The sequence below is a fragment of the Protopterus annectens genome, chromosome 7.part0, assembly GCF_019279795.1.
Source record: "Protopterus annectens isolate FY-2018-M chromosome 7.part0, PAN1.0, whole genome shotgun sequence".
NCBI classification, from domain to species: Eukaryota; Metazoa; Chordata; order Ceratodontiformes; family Protopteridae; genus Protopterus; species Protopterus annectens.
Window position 1 is genome coordinate 867,917,384 of NC_056739.1, and position 25,460 is coordinate 867,942,843.

Genomic DNA, 25,460 nt, shown 5'->3' on the forward strand with positions numbered 1-25,460 from the left:
GTTCCTTCCACAACTACATTTCCATCTTATTGTTTATCACTGTCTATTTGTACCAATTACTAGTGTCTAAAACTGTTACAACAACAACAGTCTTATTGAAAGTTAGCAAGACAGCCTCATACTCTATTCTCACTTATCCTTTTGGGTATAACTACACACATTTCATATCATAGCTTACTCTAACTATATGTAGGTATATACCAGTCATCTATATCTCCCTCTGCTAACTTCCTATGTGCCCTGTTAGATACTTCTTCTTCAACTGTCACTTCCTTATGCAGAAGCAATATTACATCATATACACATCCTATGCAAAATGACACTGTCCTCCAATAACTGCTTTCTAGTAATCACATATTTCTTACTTAACTATACCCCTACACTATTCTACCTCTCCTTAAAATACTTAGCCAGTCCCCGGCTTTTAGTTAAACACAATCCCTTGGATTCATTAACAGCCCCAGTGTAGGCCTTATTAGTCCCTCTTTACACAATACATGCACTTATTTTTCATAGACACACTAGCCACAGTTGTCTAATGCAAAGTACAGATCAGCACTTCCCATGGTAGTTAACTGTGGCAGTCACATTAGGTAAGCACAGGCATCCCTGTCCTTTCAGTCACTACCTACCGACACACACACACACACACACACACACACACACACACACACACACACACACACACACACACACACACACACACACACACACACACACACACACAGACACACACACACAGACACATGCACACACACACACACACACACACACACACACACACACACACACACACACACACACACACACACGTGCAACCCTCCCACTACAAAAATAAATCTAAATAATTATAGTAATAGTAATAATAGCAATGAAATGAAAGTTTGATGTTTAATCACAACTCCCATTTCATTTGACCAAAGTGCAGACTGACAAACTAGTTCATACACCAGTGCTTAGTTCTTACAATGTTGATGGGGATATCCACCCACACATACATCCACATACAAACACACGCATACACACACACGCACACACACACACACACACACACACACACACACACACACACACACACACACACACACACACACACACACACACACACAAGCGCACAGTAAAACACACATTCACATGCACCACTTTCCCCACATCTGTCCCTGTTGTCAGACTGTCCAGAATGTCTCCTCTTCCCCTGCCTAGGTAATTCAGGGATTATTACAGTCAGTCTAGAATGCCAGACATTTGAATTTCAAATAAACAAAATCAATAAATATATCCATCCATCCACAACCCTGTTTTCCCATTTTTGAACATGGGGACAGGGAGTCACTTCAACAGTGCCAATCATCTAGAGGCAAGGTTTACACCACTTGGTGGCCACCCTGCCACAGCTGTTCTTCCATACCACACACTTGCACACACACATGCATACTTATGGTCAATTTAGAGTGACCAATCCATCTACTGCATGTCTTTGGAATGTGGGAGGAAACCAGAGAACCCAGAGGAAACCCACATGAACACAGGAAGGATGTGAGGACTCCACACAGAAGACACACAGCCGAGAACTGAAGCAGTCAACTCTTGCTATGAGGTGGCAATACTTTCTGCTGTACCATTGTGCTGTTATTTCATACTGGAACAATTCTAGAATGCATAAAAAGCAATAAATATAGAAACACATATAAATTTCCAAATAGCATTGCTATGAAACAAGAAAGCAAAACCATATTAGTGGTTGTCACAAAGTAGACTCAGTGGCAGTTTGAGTTATTTCAGAGGCAAACAGAATCTATCCGTTTGGAACGAGCTGGAGAATTCCTGAACAGCACTGTTCTATGATGACGTAAGTAATGATCTGAAGAAAACAGACAGTATGGCAACCAAAAATAAGTTTTTATCATTAAAAGAAAACAGCTCTACATGATTTTATTTATGTGTTAGCTTATTTCCATTTAACTAGAAATGTCAGTAAAAACAGAGCAAGAGTATTAACATTGTACAATGTGTAATGTTCATCATGACAATAAAGAAAAAAGATGATTCCTAATTTAGTGTCAGAAAACAATGGATGAAAGCAGGAACAGATATGGATCAGTGTTGAGACTGTATGTACTTAATATATGCATGTTACTATTTAGGAAGGGTTTCAAGAAGTTATAAACAGCTAGCAGAAAGTTATGATTAAAATAATGTTTTGTCAATAAGGGGTTTGTGATAGGCTAATCACACACACACACACACACACACACACACACACACACACACACACACACACACAATTTCATCATCATAATATAGGTTTAAGAAAGCAACTTAGTGGCGATGGTCCTTCCCATGACATGTGACTATTTGGTACTGCAGTGGCTTTGTGTATGTAATTTTTATTGTGAAGCACAGAAGGTACATTTAGCCTTTAAGTTAATCCTCAAGTGTGGGCTGCAATAGTATTCTTGACACATAATGAGAATGTATGTGCTAGCTATAACATGCCATACACAGACATACCTCTCAACCTAAACTGCCTCCATGGCACAGTGGTAGCACATGGGACTCCAGAGACCAGCTATGTGAGTTTGAGACCCGAGGGCCCAAACTATTCTTTCGTTTGAGGAAGGTTGATATAATGTTTAAGGTGCTTACCTTACAGGCACAAGGTACAGGGTTTGATTCTCACCTCTGAAATGGAAATTGATTAGTCTTAAAATGGCCCATGAAGGCAGCTAGCCTGGTATTTGCCAATGAACCTACATGAAAACAGTTATGAAGACCGTTGAAAAACAGGAACAGCCAGCTAAAAATCTGGACAACAAATTAGCATAAAATTTGAGTACTAAATGGCACATAACTCTTCCCACTTCCAGTATGAATGTGGGATACTATTTTGGTTTGTAGTTTTATAGGAGAATACTAGCCTACCTACCATGAAGAGCACTTTAAACCTAGCCAATTACCCGGGGTCAGAACCAAACCCTGTACCTTTGGTCTCTGAGGTGAAGATTTGACCATTATATCATTCCCACCAAAATGCAAGGTATACAGTCTACAGACTATTACATGTCTTGGCAATAGTGAGAATCAAACCCTGTACCCTACATCTATAAGGTATCTTAACCATCGTGCCAGCCACAAAGAAACACATTTAAAAAAGAGACAGTGATAAAATGATCGATAAATATACGCACATTATCAAAGAGCTAATGTAAAATCTGTAGACTTTAATGAATTGTATCACAAAATTCTACCACACAAGTTCATTTATTTTTTTTTTCTTCACAAAAAGGGAGTTGTAAGACGTGTTTCCTCCTTTTTAAATTACTGGTGCATGTTAGTCATACAATGTGGTTTTCTGTGTACTTGACATCTTCAAAAGTTACATATGATAAGGGAAGATTCAGAAAATTGTGTGAATGGTAAATCCATCCTGAATATATGAACATACCTCCAAAAATAAGAACATCCTAAATCAGTACTGAAAATAGGAACAGTCCTCCAAAACAGGGACAGTTAAGAGACCCATGTACAAGCAAGAATTACAATCTAATGTAGCACTGTGAGTGTTTTTAATAAAATTCAGTATTAGATGTCATACAAAATGAGATACCTTCAGCTCACTTGCACTGTTCATACAAAATGAGATACCTTCAGCCCACTTGCACTGTACATACATGTATGGGTATTCTTGCTAACACCCCCTCTCACCATTGGCTCCACTGCTTACGCTTCATGGTGCTTAAAACATTCATGACTTGAAAAACGTATTCAAGGCTGAATTTGATTGCTGATCATGCAGTAAGTGTAATTTGCTGATATATGCTGCTGGTCTGATAAAACTTGTGACAATATCCTCTAATTACAGCTACACATCTTCACACTGTTCAAGCTAAAATGCAGGTCTGATAGCAGGATGCACCATTAGGAAAGGAATGGTCTGATCTGGCATAAATCAAGTATGCAAATGTGAGACTGTATTCAACTACATGGAAATATGGAAACAGTACAGTCAAGTAAATGCTCTTCATGTGGGTTTTAATAGTGCATCTTTTTACAAATGTTACATGAAAACAAAAAAGTCATTTTGATAATGGTTGGGTTTTTGTAAAAAGTAAGGTGAGGTTTTATACATACATGCATAGTGGTTAAACAGTATTTAGCATGAAACAGAATGCATGCAAAGCCAAAGGGCACTCATTTATTTGTCCTCCCACAACTTCAATGAGAGTAGTCTGTAAAATGAGGTCCAGACAATGAAACTATTTACCATCTTTGCTTCATGCTCTTTTACAGAATAATGTGTAATAGCGTTATCCAGTAAAGATCTAAATTGCATTTCCCTTTTGTTCATCTTTACACTAACTTCATATTCTTATACTGTGCTAATAAGCCTACATCTTTGAGTCTGCACCAGTTACGATTTTATATCCTCTGGGAATCACTCACACACACACACACACACACACACACACACACACACACACACACACACACACACACACACACACACACACACACACACACACACACACACACACACACACACACACACACACACACACACACACACACACATCATTCCTTTCCCTTTCTTGTGCTATCTCCAGTAAAACAAAGCTTGAAATGGACTTCCGACATATATGTACATTTGCTTTCAGCTTATAAAAAATGAAATAAGCTAGGTTACAACAAATACCAGTGGGATTATTGATCTATACAATATGTGCAGTTCCACTTCCTTTTAAAGGAAAGCTCCAGTAAAATTACAGCCAGAAAGAAAATGGTGTAGCATGACATTAAACTTGGAACAAGGCCTGCTGTTGCAGCAAAAGAGGTGTGTCTCAAGTGAAAAGCAAAGAAAGCTGCTAGAAAAATTCTAATTCTAGAATAAAATTATGCAACCCAAAGTTGATGAAAAGCTGAATCATGCATGGTCATACACGACTTAAACCAATACTCAGTGAAAAAGTATTGTATTCTGTACCATGCACTATAAAATAGACAGTCAGTTATCCAAGCATCAATTATTTGAACAGCCAATTATTCAAACGCAGCCTTCTAAAGTTTTCAGGTTCAAAAAACCATAAAGTCTGAATATGTAAACATTATATGTATTCACTTGTGCACGTTTTTTGAGCTTGTAGCCTGCTTGTGTGTCAAAAATATTCTTTATTGTCCACTGGAATCACTCAGTAGTTGAAAAGTTTATTCCTTGCGTGCAGGAAAAAAACAAGATTGTAGAAGTTTTATATCCAGTTCAATGTATGTTTGATTATCCAAACTACCCTAGGTCCCAATTAGTTTGGATAATCGACTATCTACTGTATATTACATTTATTTGTTAATTTAATGTTTGTTTATTGAGTCACTACACTTACCTAGATGTGCCTTTTTCAGGTCTGGCCTGGTATATTACTTTAAAAGATACTGCATGAAATATCCTGCATTGACTGTCTCCTTATTATCAAGGTTACATAAAAATGTAAGCTGCATTTTAAGACATACTTTTATGCTACTTGATTAAGTTACAATGAGACAAGGTCAAGTCATTCTTTATACATCTAACTAGTTGTAAATAAACTTTGGTTTGAAGGAAGCTAGGATTTCTTCTTTTACATGTACAAATGTCTTGTATAGAATTGGTGAGGGTGGATGTTTTGTCCCAATTTGAATATTTGCCATTAGCATGACTGGAACACAAGTTATAGTGGCTTTGGTGTAGAGTTAGAGTCTGCTTGTAGGAGCAGTGTTCAATACATTTGAGATTGTATACTAAACTACACTATATTAGCTAGTCTATTCCTTGTCAAGCAGGTACATCATCTCAGTATGAGGTAGTAATGCTGTCATTCTGATGCTAACGGTGTAAACCTACTTATGCTGATGGCTACAGTTTATGGCATGAAAGGTTTGAAGTCAAATGTAAAGCAAATAAATTAAGCCCATATCCATCTTGTAGTGAAAGCTGTTGCTGGGTGAAGTTCAGGACATAGTAAAATCTTGCAAGCCATATTCAGTTGTTTGTTATCTCAGAAACCTAGCTAGGGTGGGGTGAAGGGGCAGCCACCGTGTGTACAAGGTGTTAGGGGGCATGGCAATTGATCAGTAATGCAGTACCACTATTTATGAATGCCTGTACAAAAAATGAATACTGCTCTTGTGATGAGGACTGCAGGACTGAAGCTCTTCAGTGCTTTGGATGAGGTATAAGTTGCAGCAAGTTTTTTTTTTTTTTTTTGTTTGTGTTTGCTCCTCAACTTGCAGTTGAGAGGCACACAGGAACATGATTTGCTTACTGAGGTTAGGAGTGCTAGCCTGATTGGGAAACACATGGGACTTGACTTGCTGCTAAGGCTAGGAAGTAGGACATCAGCTAGATTAGGAACGGACCTCTTTTTTGTGCCAGATCAGGGGATGGCACCAGGTATAAGATGGGCCAGCTAAACCTCTACTTAAAGGATAGATTGTAATCCAAAAGTAATCCAGATGCCTGAATGGAGCACCTGTTCAAAGTGTGAATAAGTCAAACGTGCTACATATCCGTAAATATAATGGGACTAGGTCTACCCATTCCAGGGACATAATATGGCCTGCAATTTAAATATGACATGCTGGAGGGACAGATTTATCTCCCAGCAACTGCTACATCTTTGGAAAAGGGTACCAAATCATATAAAACAGAGCACCTCAATGACACTGTTCAAGAGGAACCTGGACAAGTGAATGGGGCACTGTAAATTCTTACTGGGGGTAGCACTCACCCTCCTGGACATGGGCAGCCATCACTAATAAATCCTAGTTGATCTTGGTCATAGTCAGGGATCTATAATTTTGCACCATGATGCCGGGTTGTAACTCTGCAGTTTTGGATCACTGTGGAACATGCCAAGCAGTCATATATATATTATCTATTGTTTATTTTTTGAACTTAGTAATAAGTTCTGCAAAACAGTTTTCCAATTCAAGTTCGAAGGTTGATGCCTCGCTGATTTTCTGGTAAAGAATATTTGTTTATTTTATGATTTGTTTGTTAGAATAATGTGTTGATCTTAAAGACTGCAGACAATGCCAAGGTGCAAAGCGCATAATCACAATAGAAAGGACTGCAAGTACATGCTTTCAGTAGTGTAAATAACACAGAACCCACAGTGTAAGCATAACAAAAAATATTGTAATTAGCAAGTACATAACTGATACATTACATGTACATAACTGATAGAACTATACGCTATATTAAAACTGATAAAGACTCAAATATGCTGCACAGGATATGTAATATTTACAAGGTTTTTTAATCCCTTTTCAGCCTTAAGATAGGTATGCAACATTAAAAGATATTGTATACCTTATCCTGTGTATATAGTACTGTACCACTATAAGTAACATTTGAAGATTGTCATCAGATTAGATCAGCATTGCAATAGTTCATTTCACTGAAGCCATACTATTATTTGTGAAAACTGAGAATAGTCAGGGCACAAGACATAAGCCCTGGTGTGCAGCTGTTGTGATTTCACATGTAGGGCACATTATATTTAGACATTAACAAGAATAGAATAGATGCTCAGACAACTGGAAAAGCACTGCTGTGTGGCATCCTTTTTTGAATATAATACTTTAATTATATATTTATTATTATATTTTGAATATAATAATTTTTGAATATAATACTTTGATTAGGTAAGAATTGTGTAACAAACCTCTACAACCAGTTTGAAGTCTGTCATCACATTAGGTTCAATCTTATTCACCATGACACATTTTTATTTGTTGTTTTCATTTGTAAAACAGTTAAGTGAACTGGATCTTCCTTAACCCGTTTTGCTTACAATCTAAATCACTAGGACAAATGGAAACACAATATATATAAATATGTTGGAGTAGCCAGTTAGCCAGCATGTTTTAACAGATAGGAGGAGAGCATACCTCTCAACTGTACAGCTTTTTGCAGAATGTCCAGATTCCTGCCTCATATTTTTGGTCCATTTTTCATAAAAGTGTGGTTTTCTGGCAAATTAGTGGCAAATCATTAAATATTGAAGTTAGAAAATAATGACAGACATTTGAGTTTCAGACTTCAAACCCTTTAGAAAATGCATGCTAATGCAAAACCCGTTATTCTATCAACTTTCTAAGTATGTAAGAGTAATATTTAAAAATTGTCCCTAGTTTCTGGGCCTTTGTCCCTCTTTTATTTATGGCTTTGTCCAGATTTCTTGCTCTAAGAGGTTGATAGGTATGGAGGAAAGTGATTTCCTAGAAAAAAAAAACCCTACAAAGATACAGGAAGTTCATACAAATACCCCACAGGCAGTGACTGGAGGACAGAAATGAACCCTGGATGCTGGAGCTGTAAGATAGTGGTTTCACTGCACAGCCACTCTTCTGTCCTAAGATGTAACAGGTAATCACATTTATCATGGTGAAGACAGAATTTTAGTACATGTAACATATTATTTCATAAGTCATACTTGACAAAGAACAGTATAACTTAAGAATAAGATACATAACCAATAAACAGTCCTATACAACAGCTTTGATACACACAAAAAGACAACATAATGAAGAATAATGAACAATTTTTCAAACTGGGAATCAATTTTTCTTGTAGAACATTTCTCAATAAGCAGCATAAGGAAGCTGTATTAAGTACCTGCATGAAAAATTTGAAAGGTATATTGTATGCATTTAGTGACATCTAGCAACTATTCGCACCACAATAAACAATTAATTGCATTAACACAGTGTTGTTTAATTGGGGAATCAAGATTCCAGAAGTAGGCTTTGAAAAGCATCCAAAATGTGCGCAGCCATGTAATAAGCTTCATCTAAAGTATTAGTCTTATCTCCACAAAGTGCTTTCTTTCATGTTTACCTTGCAAACGAAAACACATATATTTTAGTAAAATTTTTTAATAGGCTTTGGGTTAGTACAGGAGACCTGTGTGCCACGGCTATACTGCAGCCTAATCTAAAGGTATTCAGTTCATTACTAAGTGCTGGAAATGTATTCACTATTCTTGTAGTTGCTATGCTATAATCTTTTCCAATAATGTGACTAGTGTAACAAGTGCAGAATTGTTGTTTGATATTGTTGGGATTGTGGTTTTAGGTAAAGGTGTGGCAAAGGCTTTATTCCACTAATAAGTAAAACACATTTTGTTTTAGACAGAAATGTGAGTAACAGTTTTAGCTTTGAATTCTGCAGTGACTTTTAGAAACTTTGGAAAAATTCAATCATTGTGACAGTTTTATGCTGTGAAAACTCAGCTGTTTGAAAATCATAGCTTTACTGGTTGCTTTGAAGCAAGAGATGGGCTGCAAGGATTTAAACTGCTGCTACAGCCTGGGCATTATGTCTTGTTAGTTATTTATTTAGTTTTTAATAATAAACTAAACAAAAAATATTGCTATATCTGATGTATCGGCAAGTTATAACCCACTTTATCGACATAGTTATTTTTCTGTTTCTGCCTGCCATGGAGTTAACTCCTGTCAGAAGTTTCAAAAGTTTATTGAATGGCAGAGATTCATATTTTGCATTTTTAAGTGCCTAGTTTTGAGGTGCTTTACTACTTTCTTAACTGCATGAAGTATTCTTTGTCAGAATTATGATGTGTTCTTTTCTAAAAAGCTCAAGATGCTTCACAAACATCCTGCAAATGTTTTACTTCTGAAATAACACGTTTTGTGTGTTTCCACACACCTACATGTGAAAAAGAAGTTAGTGAGGTACCATGAAGTTAGCTTTTATTAATAGGTATAGGGTAAAACAACAACATTCTAATATCCTAAGAGTTGTAACAACCCATGGAAAAAATTCCCATACAATCAAGCAGCTTTTGCAACTCATCTTGACTATATTACTACAAGTCAAATTTAAAAATACTATTTTATCTCCGAATGTTAAAGTTACGTTTAGAAATGATAAAAGTTAAGTAAACATAAAACAAAGGGGTGAAATTGTCCCAATCTCAACTATAAACTGCCCAGTAATGAACCCATCACCTAAACTAATACCCGAACAAAGAGAACAAAGAAAATATTAAATAAATATAAACTCCTCAAAATTAAGCAAAAATGAAATTTGACTAAGAATAATAATAATAATGATAGATCTACCCCTTACCCTTGTAGACTGTTTCCAAAACACATACTAAACTGGAAAAGAAAGCAGGAAAATAACCTCCGGACACCAACTTATGAGAACTACATCATAGTACTACAGCTATCATATTTTGACAGAGGAATTAAATAAATAAATACAATCCCATTGATATCAATGAAAAAAAATACAACTATTAAAAAAAAATGACAAATGGTATAAGTGAGTATCTGGAGTTAGATATATTAAATAGCTTGCACTGTGGGGTAGAGAATGTGTTTTATGTTTGAATGGCAAAGATGAACGTCTTTATAACTCTTAAAGATACGACTTGCAATCCAGCCATATTATGCAAGGTATATTATGTCTCTAGCATGTAGCACCAGACCGTATACACATTGCATTATATATATATATATATATATATATATATATATATATATATAATATGTGTGTACATGTACTTGCATATATACACACATTCACAAAATTGTCAAAACAATGGACACTAAATAAAACGAGTGCTAAAACAGATACTTGGTATTATGCATAGATATTTTTACACTCTTGGTGTGTCATCATAAGTTTATCTACACCCTTGATGTATCATCACAGCTACAAAAATCTCTCTAAGTTTGAAATATTTATGCTTCTTACTAAACCTAAATTAGGACTTCCTGTTTTACACACATAAAGCAAACACCAACACCTCCAACACATTGTGTAAATCCCAAAACAATCTTCTAAACCTACATCTACAAGAATAAATGCTGCAGATGCAGTAGTGTTTGATCCCTGGAACTACAACACAAGCTTTTGATGGACACTGATGCGTTGTTTTCTTTATTTACTGTCAATTGTATTCATATATATTAGAGTTGTTGTTATAATATTTACTTTGGGTACGTCTATTACAAAAATTGTGTTCAGTTATTTACAGAAAAAGTATAATAAATGAAACAGTCCACATTTCCTATTTTCAGTGTTGTAAAATAAAGTAACGTTACATGCTACATACTCATAATGAACACAGACAACCCCTAAGAAAACAATGTTTAATTAACCTATTGCCTAGAAATTAAATTTATTCTTATTATAAAAACAGTTTTAAAAAGAATAAAATAAAAGACTAACTGTAAATAGCCAATCAAAAAACTATTTTACCAGCAAAATACACCTGAGTTTATTTACGATAACTAAAACTTAACCAAAATATAACTAAACTGCAAGGCAAAGAAACTCCAGCTTAACCCTTATTATACTACTTAAATATATCACAAAATAAAAATGAAAAAAAGAACCAAAAGCTGCAGTAGAAAATTACTCCTGAAATACTCTAACATATATATATAGTTTTCTATCAAAATGTATATATATGTATATATATATATATATATATATATATATATATATATATATATATATACACATACACAAACTACCTAAAGCCTTATACAGCAGAAATGTCAGTCCTTTTTTTAATTTCTCCAAGTCTTTTGGGTTTCTAATACCATGGCGGGAATGGACACCATGCCTAAGTCAAAGTACAATTAAAGTTCATGAAATTAGTATTGTTTCAAATCTTTGATGTCAGCCAGTAGTGCTCTTTGCAGCACCCACAATGTGCCCAGTACTCCTTCTGCCATTCATATGGAGTTACATGTATTGGTAACATATTTAAATACGATTGTAAATTATTTTTTATAAAACCCGTTGCTCCTACTACTATTGGAACTGTCTGGGTATCTTTTTTCTACATTGCTCTTGTTTCTGCCTGCAGATCCTGATATTTTATGACTTTGTATCTCTCTGTACACAAGACACTGTAGTCACTGGTTGTGGCAATTTCAATCATCAATGCTACTCTTGTCTTCTTTTCTTGGACCACTATATCCGGTTTTCTAGTATCTGTCTTTTGAACTGTTGGTAATGGATGATCCCATGTGATGTAGACTTCTTCATTTTCTATGATGCTTTGTGTCTCATGTTTCCAGTGTTTTTCAGCCACTTCAGTACCATAATGTTTGCACAATCCCCAGTGCAACAGTCTCGCCACATTATTATGCCTTTCAGTATACAGTCCTTCTGCCATTAGTATGCCACAAGCAGCAACAAGGTGTGCAACTGTTTCCAGTTTGGTTTTTCAAAACCTACATTTGTCTTTCTCCCACATGTTCAATGAAATTTATAAATCAACGTGTACGCAGCACACTATCTTGGGCTTCCAATATTAACCAGTCATCTCTTGGTTTAAATTTGCCTCTCCTTAACCATTCCTGTGTTCATTCCTGATCAACATGAGGTTCTTCCAGAAGTTTTCTATACTCGCAACTATATTTATGCTTTTTCCACATTTCTTACCTTCTCATCTGATCCTTCACCTTATATTCTTTCTTTTGTTTTTTGGCACATTCAGTTGCTGCCTGATTTTTATCTGCTTCTGGTTTTATTTCCATTCCTGCTTGATGCCGATAAGCTTCTTCTAGATTAAGCAGAGAAGTCATCTTAGATTTATTCTGTTCATGTTTCAAAACTTTCACTACATTTGGGTCTTGAGAGGTCAGCAGATATGTGTGGAGTCTCATGATTGGAAATCTTTACATATAATCAATTTCAAGGAGGCCTATCCCTCCTTCAGAACGCGGAACATAAAATCTTGGTATGCAATGATATTTATAAATCATTCGATGAGCATGAAACAACCTTCTTGTTTTCCTATCTAATCTATTCAACACATTTTGGGGCCAGTCAGTCATTCCAAAACTGTAAGTTAGGACAGGAAAAGCAAACTGGTTTATAGCTTGGATTTTGTTCTTAGATGTCAGTGCTGTTTTCAGGATTAATTTAAGTCTTCTGAGGTATTCCTTACTAAGTTTTATTCACATTTGTTCATGTTTTATTGTTGATCCTTCATCAATTCCCAAATATTTATACTCTCCTTCTTGTTCAAGTTCTTTTATATCACATTCTTGTCCCAAACTGATGTTTTCCTGGCGTTGCAGTTTTCTTGCTTTAAAGGTTGCTTTTGCACCTTTATCAAGACCAAATGACATTCTTATATAATCTGAAAAAGTTTCGACAACTTGCAGTTGTGCTTTCAGTTCCTCATCTGATGAGCTATAAAGTTTTAAATCATCGACAAAGAGAAGGTGAGAAGTCTTTACACTTTGTTGTTTTCTAAAAGCCAGAATATTGCTATGACCTAAGCTGTTGAGTAAACAGCTTAATGGATTAAGGGTAAGGCAGAATAGTAACGGTGACAGAGAGTTACTTTGGAATATCCCCCTTTGAAATTTTATCCCCGGGATAATAATTTGTCCCTTATCATGGCTTAATTGCAAAGTGGTCTGCCACTGTTTCATGGTCACTGTAATGTAATCGATCAGTGTGGGGTGTATCTTATATATTTTTAAGCTCTCTTTTATCCACGAATGAGGGATTCTATCAAATGCTTTTTTGTAGTCAATCCATGCCATACTTAGATTCTTTCCTTTTTACAGTTCTCCACTACGACTTTATTTAGCAACAAATGATCCTTTGTCCCATATGACTTTCTTTTATTGCCTTTTCATTCAACTGCCATAATTGAGTTTTCTTCTAAATGACTATAAACTCTGTCAGCATTGATTCCTATGTATATACATCATCAGAAGGCAAGTTATTGGTCTATAATTTTCAGGGTAGCTTGCAGGTTCACTCTTAAGTAGGAGCATTGCTTTTCCTGTTGTTAGCCAGGTTGGTGTCTGTTCTGGGTGCGCATCTAAACAATTCTTACTCATAGCTAAATCTTCATGCAAAGATGTTAATACTTTTAACCACAAGCTAGGTACTGCATTTGGGCCTGGGGGTTTCCAGTAAGAGGCTTTTCTTAACTTTGTTTCAATCTCTCTCTGGCTGTTACTTCATTCCATTTCATATCCTGTACCTTTAAACTTCTTATTCTTTCTTTTACTTTTTCTGTCCATTTAGCATCTTTGTTATGTTCCACAGGATCTTCATAGATACTTCTCTAAAATGTATCGATTTCTTCTTTTTTGGAAGCCTTTCAATTCCTTTTACCTTATTTCCCAGTCCACTATAAAACCTTTTTGGGTCCTCTATAAATTGCTTATTTTGCACTCTATAAATTGCTTATTTTGCACTTTTCCTTTATATTTATCTTCGTATCTTCTAAGTTTTTCCACCTGTGCTGAAATTTTTAGTTTATTTGTGATAGTGCATGATCGATCCTGGTATGTTCTAATACTGTGCATTGTTTTATCACATGTATCTTTCTTAGTATTTTGTTGATCTATTCCCTCTTAATTGCTTTATAATTTTCTCTATTCGATATTTCCATGATGGTATTCAATTTTTCCCCTTCCTTTCCCTTACTACCCTGTGTTCTTGTGGTATAACTTTATCAGTTATTGATTTAGCAGCACAGTAATATAACTTGTTTACTTCTTATACTTCATGGATCTCTATGAACAGTCCTAATTACTGTGTTCATTTGTTTTATCAGACTTCTGACTTTTTGGGGTTGATTAACCTTCAGCAGTCTATTTCTTTCATTGATCTTGATATATCTGTCCATGTCTATTAAATCAAGCAATTCTTCTCTTAGCTCATTTTCTTCCAAACTGAGAGCAAATCCCTTGTTTTTCAATTCCTGCAGGCATTTCATAGAAAGTTCTATAGCATCTTCCTGTGACACAATCTCATCAATTTCATCCTGTGCCATCCGTTGCTCTATTATATGGGAACTCACTGGCCTATTACTCCTCAACATTGACTGCATCAGGGCTTCCACAGTTTCCTGTTCCTTCCCTTATTTATACTGGTTTCCTGTTGAAGGCTCCAAATTATCTTCATATGGCACCTGACCAATTGCTTCCTGTTCCACTGGTTTCCCCTTAATTTGGATATCCATTACTCTATCCTGTTGTGGCGCTTTCTGAATTCGATTTTCTACACTAAATCCTTCACTTCGCAGGTACTCCATAACCTCAATTTCTATTTCTTTAACTTCTCCATTACTAATCTCCTTTTCTACTTTTCCTTGTCTTCTTATTTTTTGTATTGTAAAATTTTCCATATCTGGATTCCTTTGTCTGTATTTCTCTTCAAATATCTTTGGTGCTGCTCTTTTTGTATTGGTTAGTTTTACTTTATCCTTTGCATAAATATTACACTGTAGTAAATCTCTTTTTCTTTCTCATGTCCATATTTCTTCTTCAGATGTCTCCTGATCTTCCTGTTTCTCCCTGCTTTGGGGACTTACTCCATCCTGCTGTGATGTAACCTGTGTTAGACCTTCTACATCAATTCCCTCACTTTGCAGGTACTTCATAACTTCAACTTCTATTTTTTTAACTTTTATTTTACGGATCTTCTTTTCTACATTTCATCTTTGTGATATTATTTTTTTTTATTGTGAAATTTTCCATATCCTGATGCCTTTGCCTGTATTTCTCTTCAAATATCTTTAGGACTGCCTTCTTTACACTGATTAATTTGGCTTTCCCCTTTGCATAAATATTGCACCATATCAAATCTCTCTTTCTTTCCCATGTCCGTATTTCTTTTTTATACTTTTCAAATATTTCTTGGTTTTATTGTTTATATTTTTTCACTTCCTCAGATACTTCTTTTTCTAAACAGATAAAGGTTTTTGATCTATATACTGTTTTTCACAAATCTATTGTATTAATGAACACAAATTTTCAGTTGAAGCCTCTGACATTTTTTCTTGGGGAAGTATTTTTCTTTCCTCTAATTTCTCTCTTAATTGTTTTGTATATCTTGTGTCTGGAAATTCTGGGCTTTTTGCATAATAATAACAATACATAATTTCTTTCTTATCCTCAATAGTCCACTTTATTGTCTTTATGACTCTTCTTTGGCCTATCAGTTTTTGTGATTTTTGTGGACTGCTACTTCCTTTTATAACAGGGAGGCCATTCTCCCCCTGGGCCTGGCCTGGCCCCATTGTAGGAATGTTTCCATATTTTGAAAATTCTACACTGTCATCTTTTCCAGTCCTGGCACTAGTGCGCCGACCAGGATTGAGCACTTTTTTATCCTGGGTCTTGTGCACTCAGCTATATTTTTTAGTTTTTAACCTACTTCTGTCCTTATATAGACTGCATTTATATAGCATCAGTGTCGCCTTGGTGAGATTTTGTGAACGTACTCATCAAGACTTGAGGATGAATTAAATTTCATCACTACTACTCTCCTTTGCTTGCTGACTTTTCATCTCTCCATTCAGATCCCTTTCTCCATTCGGACCCAGCCGGACCTCAGCAGTTAGAGTAGCCTGCTGTTGGTAGTGGGAAACATTATTTTAACATAAAATAATACAAACCATACAAATGGAATATGCGTGAGTTCACTTTGTGTGATACATAAAATACCTTGTAGTGTAGAATTAAGAAACATGGTTGTCGAATCATGTTTTGAACTAATTTCCTAAACTTATAGCACAAGATCTTTCATCTATCATACACCAGATCTTAATACATACCACATGTATTCTTACACACACATATTTAAGTATGCAAAATGCATTTCTTTTTATTTTTCCAAACTGTACACTGCAAGACAGCAACATATGAACAATTAATAGTATAATCTAATGTTTTGTTTGCGTCTTTTGGCTTTTCCCGGTTAGGGGTCGCCACAGCAGAACTCTGGCCTGCTAATGATTGGTAGTTGATTTTTACGTGCTGAGTTACCAGCCCTAACACACAATCTTCAACAAAGGTACGCCAATTTATGCATATCTCCATGCAGAAGACGCTCTAGCTGAGAATCGAACCGGACAACGTTTTACTGTGAGGCGACAACGCTACCGCAGCACCACCACCGCGGCTCCTGATAAGAACAAAAAATAAACACTAAGGAGAATAAAAAGAAACTGTATACATTGCTTACAAAGTATGTACAACCTTTTATGTCAGCACCACCATTACACAATCTCATTTAATTTATATTAGACAGTACACATCCCATGTTTTCATCTATTTTTGCAAATCAGATTTATGTTTTTATTTTAGCTTAAAAGCTCTGTAGTATGAGGTTGTTAGTTTGACAAATTACTCCCAGTTTATAGATAGGGAACACCATTTTTTGTAATAGGGAATTTGACCAAGATAAATATTATAGTAAGAGCTTTCATTTCATATATCATCATACTTATGAAGAAGTATTTATGCACATGTGAGATTTATTTTCACATGCAAATATATGTGTGTGTGTGCATATACATATATATATATATATATATATATATATATATTTATGCACACACATACCTATATATATATATATATATATATATGTATGTGTGTGTGTGTGTGTGTGTGTATATATATATATATATATATATATATATATATATATATATATATATACACACACACACACACACACACACATATATATATATATATATATATATATATATACATACATACACACACACACACACACACACACACACACACACACACACACACACACACACACACACACACACTGACAGCACCACAACACTGACTTTTCACTCCAGGTAAGTAACTGCTTGGCCATTCTGTTGAACTTTGTCCCTTACCCCCTTGGCAATATGATCTTGGAGCTGGTATATTTAGTTGGGGGGTGTGGGGGGTGCAGCCCTCCATATGGGTGGGCGTGGTTTTCTTCCATTTACGTGTTTGTGTCAGATGGGTGAGTGGTTACTTACCTGGAGTGAATAGACAGTGTTCCGGGACATCAGAGTTGTGGTGCTGTTGGTCTTCTCGTCTTGGTGAAATGGGTTTTGGGTAACTAACATTTCATTCATCTAAGGTAGACCCATATATATATATATATATATATATATATATATATATATATATTTTTTTTTTTTTAGCAAAGGCCAGGGGAAAAAAGCTCCATTACACAATTTTAAAATCGCATGTAGAAAAATAACACATAACAAGTCACTAATACAAGATCTCTTATGCTAGTAATTCTTATACAGCATCAAAAATAGAGACAATATTTAAAGTACAAGTCTTACAAAAGGAGATACTGCCAGCCCAGCTATTTGGAATTTTGTAAATAATTATGTCATTTGTGAATGTCAACATGTTTCATGTAAGATGCTTGTGTTACAGATGCATTAGAACTGTATGTCATATTGTAGAGACGTGTGCTGAAGAGATATTTTGTAAAGTACTGAGCAGAAATGTATATACACTTTTGTAACTGTTTAGATGTATATATTTTAACAGCAATGGAAATTGAAACACAAAATGTTAACTTCAGAAGAATAGCTGAAAATTAAATTACTTTATAACCACATAATATAAGGATATTATCTTTCAGTTTCAGTGAAGAGAAGACAGAATGTCTGTACAGGGAAATTTTTTTGTATTGTCTTTTAATGTGGAGAAATGTAAATTATTTTATGGCTTCCACCATTTGCCAAAAGATGTGAGGTCTATGAATTTTCACAGGGTGATGCTAAATGCTACCAGCTGCATCAGTGGGAGTTTTAACCTGGGGTAGTCAGATGACAAGAAGTGATGTTATGCTGCATGCTATCCCAGCAGTAATATTTGGGATATTAATTTAAGAACTTTCTGAGAGAGAGAGATAACATTTTGTATTTTGTCTTCGACCTGACAAGAACATCAACTCACCACATCTGCCTGCTGGCTCTGTAAGTAAGTTAACTAGGGTTTAGTAATTCTCTTAGAGTCAGAAAGGAATATAGTGAAGTATTGCTTAGATGTTTTCTTTATTTATTTGAGACTGTCCTGCAATGTTGTTTTAAATATTTCCTGTGATTTTGAACTCTAATGTAACTGTGATTGTTTACTGAGTATTTTCTTGTTCTTTTATTATTTATTATTAAATATATTTAAACCTTTCATTGTGGCTGATATTTGTGAGACATAGATAAATCTCAATGTCAAAACTTTAATGATAAAGCTTTCGGATAGAATCCTTCATCAGTACAACAAATCAAACTAAGAACACATTTAAATACAAAATAGTCACATGATATCACACAGCCAATAAAATCTTTTTTTAAAAGAAAATAATTGTCTCAAACACATTTTCCTGTACTTTAAAATAGGTTTTAAAGAGACCATTCTATTTATACCAGGGGCATGATCAGCATTTAAATGTAAAATCAATTCATACTCCCTGACCTCCAATTTATTATTTAAATCTCTACCTCTTAGGTCTCTAAAAAACACATCTAAAGCTCTAAATGTAAAAGTATGGGTATGAGGGGTTACTAAAAATACATTCATCTACCCATTTTGTAAAGCAGGATTTGCATATGTATTACCCATCGGCGTGCCCATGACTACACCTGTTAAATGATGATAATAATTATCCTCAAATAAAATGAAATTATTATCCAAAACTATCTGTAGCAACTCACATCTAGCCTCAGTTTGTCACCAATTATGACTGTCTACCTCCACTAACAACTATCTAATAGCAGATATCACATATTCCTGAGGGATCACTGTAAAAAGTGAAACAATGTCAAGAGTTACAAGGAAACAATTATCAATATCATTAAGTAAATACCATTCACATAATTGGGTTAAAAAATCCCCAGTGTCCCTAATATAACTCTTAACATATTTCAAATATTCACTCAAAAGTCTGTAAATACAATGATATAGATTCAATAATCCATCCCCATCCAGAGATTATTGGTCTCATCGGAGGATTGTACAGTGATTTTGATTTATGTATTTTTGCAAGGCCATATCGCCTAGGTATAACAGGGCAAGGGCACACTAAAATAATGGAACAAATCCAAGCTAATATCACCATTAATCTGCAAATCATAACTTAATAAATTTACATCCTGTATGCATTTCCATACATGATTAATAGTAACCTGTCCAAAAGCATTATCATTAAGCACATAATTTACTTGAACCAAGTAAGCATTTCAGTCCATATGAACCACAGCACTGTCTTTATCTGCTTCTTTTATAATTATATCAAAGTTGTTTTCCAGTCCCAGTAGTGCCTGATATTCACTTGCAGTTAAATTATAAAAGTTAGAGGGAGAACATCGTTCATATAATTTATAAAACTCACTCTCGCAAACATCATGAAATGCTGTAATCACAGGGTGGCTAACAGGAATAAAGGTACTAGATCTCTTGTTTAATGCTGGAGTGGCATTCAAAGAAGCACCAAAACACAACTTCAAATTCAAATTACGACAAAATGTCTTTAAATCAGTCAAAACATTCATCAGATAGTCAGTCTTTGAAGGAATAAATTTTGTACCTTTATTTAAAAGAGTAATTTCAGAATCCATAAGGATATTACAGCTCAAATTCACAACCAAACCAAAATCAACAGGCTGTAGCAGTTGATATGATTGCGGGTTTGTGGATTCCGATGGTAACTCCCTTTTTTTGTACCTTTATTTAAAAGAGTAATTTCAGAATCCATAAGGAGATTACAACTCAAATTCACAACCAAACCAAAATCAACAGGCTCTAGCATTTGATATGATTGCGGGTTTGTGGACTCCGATGGTAACTCCCTTCTCTCCTCCTCATCTGTAGTCTCTCCCAGGAAAGTTCCCTTTGCTGTACGTTTACTTCTTCCAGTAACTTGGGGTTTATCACCAAGGAGACGCCATGAATATCTGTAGGATTTGGAGCTGTTTCCACAATAACAGCTGAAGTTGAAGTAGATTGTTGATTTAGTTCATGCGAGGTTGCAACAGAGGTTGAAGGAATAACAGAATCATTATCCACATGATTAACAGTATTTATGTTAGTAGTAACCACATCAGTACTTACAGGCAAAAATTCATCCAAGTCATACGTGGAATTCTGTTTATTCGAAGCATGCTTACTACTGGCATGAGAGCTATTACTTTCCATTCTCCTTTTTCCTTTCGTCAGGAAAAAACATGGCCAGAGTGAAAATCTGCAATGTCCCCTGTTCAGTTTATGTTGTTTTTGACGATGAAGTTTGGTGTCATAGATGGACAAACACTTATGCATTGACTCATATTGTGTGTCACAGTTCGAAAAGACTGGAGAATTGAGCAGTTCATTTTCCGTCTGAATTATTTCTTTCTGCAGTTATTGTTCAATATCAATAAAAAAAAATCATTCATCGGGGACATGTAGTCTAAGCTCAATTTAAATATTGAGCTCTTGCCACTTTTTCAAAAGAATGGGGTACGCATTGTTATATGAAGGCATTTTTAATATATGCAAACCACGTGAAATAACGTTAAGCTCAAGGTAAGCAGAAAAGCTATAACATTGCCACTGCACATTTTTAAACTTCTTTACCATGTTTTCAAGCAAAGACATTTTCTGTTGTAAGGCATCAATATACTTCCGTGATGTTTCAGTTGAGTTAGTTGGTCCATCCTTTAAACCAAGTTGTCCAAGTAAAGGATTAGAACGAGGGTGTAGCAATGAACTAATCCTTTGAACAGACATACCAGAACTAGGGCTGTGTAAAAATCAGTTCTTTAAATTTGGCATCTACAAGCTGAAGAAAACAAAGAAAATCTCAAAGACAACTGCAGAACGTGGTAAAGTAATAACACATACAAAACGCTCCAAAGATAAAAAAACATGTGTAATCACAACGTCAAAACTTTAATGATAATGCTTTTGGATAGAATCCTTCATCAGTACAAGTCAAACTAAGAAGACATTTAAATACAAAAGTAAAATAGTCACATGATATCACACAGCCAATAAAATATATTTTTTTAAAGAAAATAATTATCTCAAACACATTTGCTTGTACTTTAAAATAGGTTTTAAAAAGACCATTCTATTTATACGAGGAGCATGATCAGCATTTAAACGTAAAATCTATTCATACTCCCTGACCTTCAATTTATTATTTAAATCTCCATCTCTTAGGTCTGTAAAAACCACATCCAAAACTCTAAATGTAAAAGTATAGGTATCATAATTTTCATTAATATGTTGAGCCAAAGCAGTCATCAAAACCCCTCTACGTATCTCTGACCTAAGGTCCACCATTCTCTCCCTTAGCTTCCGAGTAGACTTTCCCAAATAAAATGCAGGACAAATCCTACAAGTAGCCAAATAAATGATATTATTAGTATTACAAGTGGCTTAATATCTAACATAATACATCTTATTATACGTACCCAAAGAGTGGCGTATGGCAACAGTGGTCCCACTTCACAAAGGCGGTGCTTCTACGGACCCTGGAAATTACTGCCCCATAAGCTTGGCGAGCCTGGTCTGCAAAGCTATGGAGAGGATCATTATGGAACTCATAAACAAAGACATTGGGGACTTACAGACATTGGATCCTACCCAATTTGGCTTTGTCAAGGGCAGATCCTGCCTTTTGAACTTGGTCGACTTTTTTGAAACAGTCACTAAGGCCATTGATGAGGGTAAGGCAGTTCACACAGCCTACCTTGACCTTGCAAAAGCCTTTGACACAATACCCCATTCGGGCATCATAGACAAACTCACCAGCTTAAATGTAAACCCATATGTCACAAGATGGGTTGCAAACTGGCTCAAGGACAGAACCCACAGGGTCAGAGTTGCTGGAGCTATGTCAGACTCTAAGCCAGTCACAAGCGGTGTCCCACAGGGCTCAGTCCTGGGACCCCTCTTGTTTGGCATAGGAGGATTGTGGCTGACAAAGTTCGCAGATGATTGCAAACTGGGCGCCATAATTGATACTCCAGTGGACACAAACATCCTTCAGAGAGGCCTCATAGAAACGGATAATTGGTGCCAGAGCCATGGCCTTAAGCTGAACACCAAAAATGTATAGTCATACCCTTTGGGAAAAACAAGGTACTGACAAATTACCACATAGGTGGTAATCCATTAAGTACGGAAGAGGTAATCAGGGACCTAGGGACCCAGGTAGACATTAACCTCTCATTTGACACTCACATTGCCAAAGTGGTTAGGAAGACCTTCTATATTGCCCACCTTATCATGAAGGGTTTCACATCTAGATCAAGAGAGGTCATTGTGCCCCTGTACTCTTCTCTTATCAGGCCAATGATTGAGTACAATGCCCCATTTGGGATGTATCTCACCCGACACCTGCAGCAGTTGGAAAGACCCCAAAAGTTCCTCACCAAGAGGATAAAGGGTCTTAAACATATGTCATATGCTGCCCGACTGAGAAAACTCCAGCTCTATTCAGTCGCATACCGCCTACTCAGAGGTGATCTGTGCCTGATGTACAAGGCCATGTCCAATCCGTAATTAATGGACATGCTCCACCTCAGAAAATCCAAATCCATCAGAGCCATGAGAACAAGAGACTTAAACCTCAACACAGAAATAAATAGGACGTGCTGGAGGGACAGATTCATAACCCAAAGGCTCCCTACACTCTGGAACAGAATCCCAGTCCATGTTAGGCAGAGCCCCTCACTGACTCTGTTCAAGAGAAATCTCGACGAATGGATGGGAGATCGTAGGTTTACCCCGGGGGTCATCTCTGTGTCACTTCTAGACAGAGGCACAGTAAACTAAACCCAAAAAGGGCATAGTATTCTCATCCTAAGGGGTGGTGAAAGCCACACACACTCTGGTTAGGCTTATAAATGCCCTAGGGCAGATAGCCTAGTACGAACCTATGAACCTATGAACCTATTAGTAACAGGATGTATAAAACATTCATCTCTATTTATACAAACACAACTCGAACAATTATGACAGGGAACAGTCCCAATTCTACTTGATATTGTTCTTATTTGCTGATGAAAATCCTTATAACAAAGTCACCTCTTTAAATTCAGACAATTCTTATATGAAAAATTAGGGAAATGGTTAATATACTGAGCTAACTGAGGAAGGGTCAGTAAAATACACCAATTATCCCTTACTATGGCTTCTGTCCTTCTACTAGCCCTATTAAATGTTGTAACATAAAACAACTTATTATTAGTCCTATCTCTAGCAGTAGTAACATGAGAGGACGTAGAAGTAAAGTAAGGTTTCAATCTATCATTTCTTTCAGCTAGAACATCATGATAAACACTTTCTAACAAGTGTCCATCATAGCCCTTTTCAATAAACTCCCCCATCATCTCCTTAAGCTGGATAGACAGTATTCAATCGAGAAACTGTAGTAAATTGTGCTTTCACAATGCTTTTAAATACAAATTGAGCATGCATACTCCTCCTGTTAAGATATTTATTCTTATGTAATGGTTTATTGTACACAGTTGTATTCGATCCCTGTTGATTAATAAAATACTCAACATCTAAACAGTTTATATTTGATTTTGAATAAGTCAATTTAAACTTTAAGAAATTAATAATACTATTAATGTGGTCGATGAATTGTATTAATTCATGCTCATTGCCATATCCAGGTTCTGGAAGTACTTGCATATTTATTTGGTGACACTAGACCACTCCAAATAGCCTTGCTGTTGGTCAAGCTACCATTTGGATTAATAGTAACATTACACAGTAAGACCCTTTGTTAAGGGCCTTAGAGTAGCTGATAAGGAGTGGCTGGTGGCAGTCAAAACTGCCTTATAGTTTTTGCAGAAGGGGGCATAGCTATTAAACTTGTGCCAGCCTTTCCCAGGTGTGTGTGTGTGTGTGTGTGTGTGTGTGTGTGTGTGTGTGTGTGTGTGTGTGTGTGTGTGTGTGTCTGTGTGTGTTGTTGTGTCTTTCGGCTTTTCCCGGTTAGGGGTCGCCACAGCGGAACTCCGGTCCGCTAATGATTGGCAGTAGATTTTTACGTGCCGAATTGCCAGCTCTGACACATAACCTTCAACGAAGATACACCCAGTCATGCATGTCTCCACACAGAAGACGCTTTAGCTGAGAATCGAACAGGACAACGTCTTACTGTGAGGTGACAACGCTACCACAGCGCCACCACCGCAGTGTGTGTGTATAAATCAAATCTCAAAGAATGTGTGTGTCAGCTACTTCAGCAGGGACATGAAGCACTGGTTAGACAGAGAGAGTGCTGGAGATCTTGGCTTGCCCACTCAGCTGAGATCTCAACTCTATAGCTGTGTCAGTGGGGAGTCTTATTGGGGATCTGGAGAAAGAGGGAGAAACCAGCCCCAGACTGACTGTGGTCTCTGTGTGCTTTTAAGCGAAACTGCACTTTACTGTGTATATACTTGTCATCCTCCCAATGTACATCCCCCACTGGTGCTAGTGGTGAGGATTGAGAGTCCTTGATTACTGGGCCAGTGCTGGGGTGTCACATATATTTGTGGGCAGCGGTGGGATATCCACCTCACATTATATTGGTTGACAGTGGTGGGATATCCATATATTAGGATTCAGTGGTGTGGATATTAAATTCCTGTAGCCTGTAAACTGTATTC

At 36.1% G+C, this 25,460-nt stretch overlaps 1 protein-coding gene across 15 annotated transcripts in view; it reads right to left on the reverse strand.

Annotated features, from left to right (window-relative positions):
• Positions 1-25,460, reverse strand: part of CADPS (calcium dependent secretion activator) — a 2,296,269-nt gene that overhangs the window by 1,357,036 nt on the left and 913,773 nt on the right. The gene's annotated exons all lie outside the window — the stretch shown is intronic.